Genomic DNA, 6,000 nt, shown 5'->3' on the forward strand with positions numbered 1-6,000 from the left:
TTTGGCCCAGATGTCCCAATTGGTGTGATATATCATTGTGTGAAACATAAACTTGATATCTGATTGCTAACACTTATAAAATAACTTTTTATGATAAAATATTATTAAACAAATTTTCAAGATTAAAATATCAATATAAAAATGTAAAACAATAAATAATAAATGTGAGGAATCTTGAAAGTTTCATAGGAATCCTAGAGTTTGATACAATTATTCAGATTTGATAGAGAAAGAAGGGTGGGTATTTGTTCTTGGCTGAGTGGGAGTACAACCTCATCAAGCCAAGGCTGGGGACGGATCTGGCCCTGTGGCGCCGTTATATAGATGATGTGATCTTCATCTGGAAAAAGAGTAAAGAAGAATTGTAAAAATTCCTAGAAACAATCAATATTAATAATTTTAATCTGGTCTTTACCTCAAACATACAGGAGAGCACCGAATTCTTGGATTTATTAATCACACAATCTGGTAATAAATATATATGTGAGACATTTTGTAAATCCACAGCTAGAAATAGTTATATTGATTTTTCTAGCTGTCACCTGCCGAAATGGCTGACAAATGTTCCCTCTTTGGGAAACTGAATATCACTGAAAATGTTGTAGGTGTATTCACTGGGAGCGCAATATGTTTATAAAGTGTCCACAGGAATCCTGATAATGTGAAAAGTCTCTTATAGCATATCCTTTTAAGGTCGATATGAGCTTTGAATTGAAGAAAACTTTAAATCGATATTTGGCTTACCGTCTAGCGTCTGCTGTCTCCCTATTGCTTCAATGGAGCTTTAAATATTTGCCGGCTTATTCAGTCGCTCCATACAGCAAGCTGGTTTAAATTTCGCGGGAGTTCCAAAGATCGCAGGAGTTGCCACTCTGTTCCGCAATTTCCTTTGGTGCAGCTTTCGACGATAAAAATAGTTAATCCTTTACTGTAGAAATTTTATTCTGTATGGCCATACAGTATTATCGGAGGCTTTTCAATGCAGGTACATCACTTGTTTCACCATACGCGTTACGGGTAGATTCACTCTCCCTTCCTCAGTGGTCAAGTGTCTGCCTGCTCTGCCTCCATTTTTATCCATTCCTTTAATTGCTTCCCAAATCTCAGACACCTGTTGTTCATGCTACTCCCAGTTGGCCAGGGAATCCTCCCACATAATCAGGGGATAATTCTATACCGCGTTTTTTATGCGGTTTTTGGGGACACATGCGTTTTTTGGCCCAGATGTCCCAATTGGTGTGATATATCATTGTGTGAAACATAAACTTGATATCTGATTGCTAACACTTATAAAATAACTTTTTATGATAAAATATTATTAAACAAATTTTCAAGATTAAAATATCAATATAAAAATGTAAAACAATAAATAATAAATGTGAGGAATCTTGAAAGTTTCATAGGAATCCTAGAGTTTGATACAATTATTCAGATTTGATAGAGAAAGAAGGGTGGGTATTTGTTCTTGGCTGAGTGGGAGTACAACCTCATCAAGCCAAGGCTGGGGACGGATCTGGCCCTGTGGCGCCGTTATATAGATGATGTGATCTTCATCTGGAAAAAGAGTAAAGAAGAATTGTAAAAATTCCTAGAAACAATCAATATTAATAATTTTAATCTGGTCTTTACCTCAAACATACAGGAGAGCACCGAATTCTTGGATTTATTAATCACACAATCTGGTAATAAATATATATGTGAGACATTTTGTAAATCCACAGCTAGAAATAGTTATATTGATTTTTCTAGCTGTCACCTGCCGAAATGGCTGACAAATGTTCCCTCTGGTCAGTTCCGTAGGATAAAGCGGAACTGCACAGAGGGACATACTTTTGAGATGGAAGCCATTGAGATGAAGAGACAATTTATTGAGAAGGAATATCCTGAAAACTTAGTGGAGGAGTCACTCAACCAAATTAGGAAATTAGATAGAAGAGAGTTCTTTAATAAGGAGGACAATAAAGATAAAAATGAGATGGATAATGAGAAAGATAAAACACAAAATAAAGAAGCCATGAGAGTTATTCTTCCATTTAATGAGAATTATAGGAAGATTCAGAAAATTATTAAAACCCATTGGCACCATGTGTTGAATGACAAAATTGTGGGACACTTACTCCCGACTGTTCCGATGATTACCTTCACTAGGGCACCCAATCTAGGTATCAAGGTGGCCCCTACCGTAAAACCGTGGAAACAGAATAAGTTGAGTTTTTCAGTTACTTGGCTGAGTTTGAAGGGCTTTTATAAATGTGGAAGGTGTATGGGTTGTAGAATGAATAAAAAATCCCGCCTGACGACTAATTGTCTTACATGTGACTCCAGTGGATTTATCTACCTTCTCCAGTGGCCCTGTAACAGACAATATATAGGACGTACCAAGAGGCCATTCAAAAAAAGAGTGGCCGAACATATTGCCAACATCAGGCATTGTCATCTAAACATTATAAAGAGATGCATAATCAGGATTAGAGTTGAGCGAACACCTGGATGTTCGGGTTCGAGAAGTTCGGCCGAACTTCCCGGAAATGTTCGGGTTCGGGATCCGAACCCAACCCGAACTTCGTCCCGAACCCGAACCCCATTGGAGTCAATGGGGACCCGAACTTTTCAGCACTAAAAAGGCTGTAAAACAGCCCAGGAAAGAGCTAGAGGGCTGCAAAAGGCAGCAACATGTAGGTAAATCCCCTGCAAACAAATGTGGATAGGGAAATGAATTAAAATAAAAATTTAAAAAATAAAAATTAACCAATATCAATTGGACAGAGGTCCCATAGCAGAGAATCTGGCTTCACGTCAGCAGAGAATCAGTCTCTTTATGCCATAGCAAAGAATCTGGCTTCATGTCAGCAGAGAATCAGTCTCTTCATGCCATAGCAGAGAATCTCGCTTCATGTCAGCACAGAATCAGTCTTCATGTCATAGCAGAGAATCAGGCTTCACGTCACCCACCACTGGAACAGGCCACTGTCACACATTTAGGCCCAGGCACCCAGACAGAGGAGAGAGGTCCCGTAACAGAGAATCTGGCCTTATGTCAGCACAGAATCTGTCTTCATGTCATAGCAGAGAATCAGGCTTCACGTCACCCACCACTGGAACAGGCCCCTGTCACATATTTAGGCCCAGGCACCCAGGCAGAGGAGAGAGGTCCCGTAACAGAGAATCTGGCCTTATGTCAGTGTAGAATCAGTATTCATGTCATAGCAGAGAATCAGGCTTCACGTCACCCACCACTGGAACAGGCCATTGTCACACATTTAGGCCCCGGCACCCAGACAGAGGAGAGGTTCATTCAACTTTGGGTTGCCCCGCAATATAATAGTAAAATGAAAATAAAAATAGGATTGAATGAGGAAGTGCCCTGGAGTAGAATAATATATTGTTAAGGGGAGGTAGTTAATATCTAATCTGCACAAGGGATGGACAGGTCCTGTGGGATCCATGCCTGGTTCATTTTTATGAACGACAGCTTGTCCATATTGGCTGTAGACAGGCGGCTGCGTTTGTCTGTAATGACGCCCCCTGCCGTGCTGAATACACGTTCAGACAAAACGCTGGCCGCCGGGCAGGCCAGCACCTCCAAGGCATAAAAGTCTAGCTCTAGCCTCGTGGACAATTTGGAGACCCAGAAGTTGAATGGGGCCGAACCATCAGTCAGTACGTGGAGGGGTGTGCACAGGTACTGTTCCACCATGTTAGTGTAATGTTGCCTCCTGCTAACACGTTCCGTATCAGGTGGTGGTGCAGTTAGCTGTGGCGTGGTGACAAAACTTTTCCACATATCTGCCATGCTAACCCTGCCCTCAGAGGAGCTGGCCGTGACACAGTTGCGTTGGCGACCTCTTGCTCCTCCTCTGCCTTCGCCTTGGGCTTCCACTGGTTCCCCTGTGACATTTGGGAATGCTCTCAGTAGCGCGTCTACCAACGTGCGCTTGTACTCGCGCATCTTCCTATCACGCTCCAGTGTAGGAAGTAAGGTGGGCACATTGTCTTTGTACCGGGGATCCAGCAGGGTGGCAACCTAGTAGTCCGCACACGTTAAAATGTGGGCAACTCTGCTGTCATTGCGCAGGCACTGCAGCATGTAGTCGCTCATGTGTGCCAGGCTGCCCAGAGGTAAGGACAAGCTGTCCTCTGTGGGAGGCGTATCGTCATCGTCCTGTGTTTCCCCCCAGCCACGCACCAGTGATGGGCCCGAGTTGCTTTGGGTGCCACCCCGCTGTGAACATGCTTCATCCTCATCCTCCTCCACCTCCTCCTTATCCTCGTCCTCCTCGTCCTCCAGTAGTGGGCCCTGTCTGGCCACATTTGTACCTGGCCTCTGGTGTTGCAAAAAACCTCCCTCTGAGTCACTTCGAAGAGATTGGCCTGAAAGTGCTAAAAATGACCCCTCTTCCTCCTCTTCCTCCTGGGCCACCTCCTCTTTCATCATCGCCCTAAGTGTTTTCTCAAGGAGACATAGAAGTGGTATTGTAATGCTGATAACGGCGTCATCGCCACTGGCCATGTTGGTGGAGTACTCGAAACAGCGCAACAGGGCACACAGGTCTCGCATGGAGGCCCAGTCATTGGTGGTGAAGTGGGGCTGATCCGCAGTGCGACTGACCCGTGCGTGTTGCAGCTGAAACTCCACTATGGCCTGCTGCTGCTCGCACAGTCTGTCCAGCATATGCAAGGTGGAGTTCCACCTTGTGGGCACGTCGCATATGAGGCGGTGAGCGGGAAGGCCGAAGTTACGCTGTAGCGCAGACAGGGGAGCAGCGGCAGGGTGTGAACGCCGGAAGCGCGAACAGACGGCCCGCACTTTATGCAGCAGCTCTGACATGTCGGGGTAGTTGCGAATGAACTTCTGCACCACCAAATTCAGCACATGCGCCAGGCAAGGGATGTGCGTCAAACCGGCTAGTCCCAGAGCTGCAACGAGATTTCGCCCATTATCGCACACCACCAGGCCGGGCTTGAGGCTCACCGGCAGCAACCACTCTTCGGTCTATTGTTCTATACCCCGCCACAACTCCTGTGCGGTGTGGGGCCTGTCCCCCAAACATATGAGTTTCAGAACGGCCTGCTGACATTTACCCCGGGCTGTGCTGAAGTTGGTGGTGAAGGTGTGTGGCTGACTGGATGAGCAGGTGGAAAAAGAGGAGGAGGAAGCTGAGTAGGAGGAGGAGGAGACAGGAGGCAAAGAATGTTGCCCTGCGATCCTTGGCGGCGGAAGGACGTGCGCCAAACAGCTCTCCGCCTGGGGCCCAGCCGCCACTACATTTACTCAGTGTGCAGTTAGGGAGATATAGCGTCCCTGGCCTTGCTTACTGGTCCACGTATCTGTGGTTAGGTGGACCTTGCCACAGATGGCGTTGCGCAGTGCACACTTGATTTTATCGGACACTTGGTTGTGCAGGGAAGGCACGGCTCTCTTGGAAAAGTAGTGCCGGCTGGGAACAACATACTGTGGGACAGCAAGCGACATGAGCTGTTTGAAGCTGTGTGTGTCCACCAGCCTAAATGACAGCATTTCATAGGCCAGTAGTTTAGAAATGCTGGCATTCAGGGCCAGGGATCGAGGGTGGCTAGGTGGGAATTTACGCTTTCTCTCAAATGTTTGTGAGATGGAGAGCTGAACGCTGCCGTGTGACATGGGCAGCAGCAGAAGAGGTAGCAGGGGGAGCCTGAGTGACTTCCTTGTTTTTAAGGTGTTTACTCCACTGCAGTTCATGCTTTGCATGCAGGTGCCTGGTCATGCAGGTTGTGCTAAGGTTCAGAACGTTAATGCCTCGCTTCAGGCTCTGATGGCACAGCGTGCAAACCACTCGGGTCTTGTCGTCAGCACATTGTTTGAAGAAGTGTCATGCCAGGGAACTCCTTGAAGCTGCCATTGGGGTGCTCGGTCCCAGATGGCGGCGGTCAGTAGCAGGCGGAGTCTCTTGGCGGCGGGTGTTCTGATTTTGCCCACTGCTCCTTCTTTTGCTACGCTGTTGGCTCGGTCTCACCCCTGCC

Source organism: Bufo bufo, chromosome 8, assembly GCF_905171765.1.
Source record: "Bufo bufo chromosome 8, aBufBuf1.1, whole genome shotgun sequence".
NCBI lineage: Eukaryota > Metazoa > Chordata > Amphibia > Anura > Bufonidae > Bufo > Bufo bufo.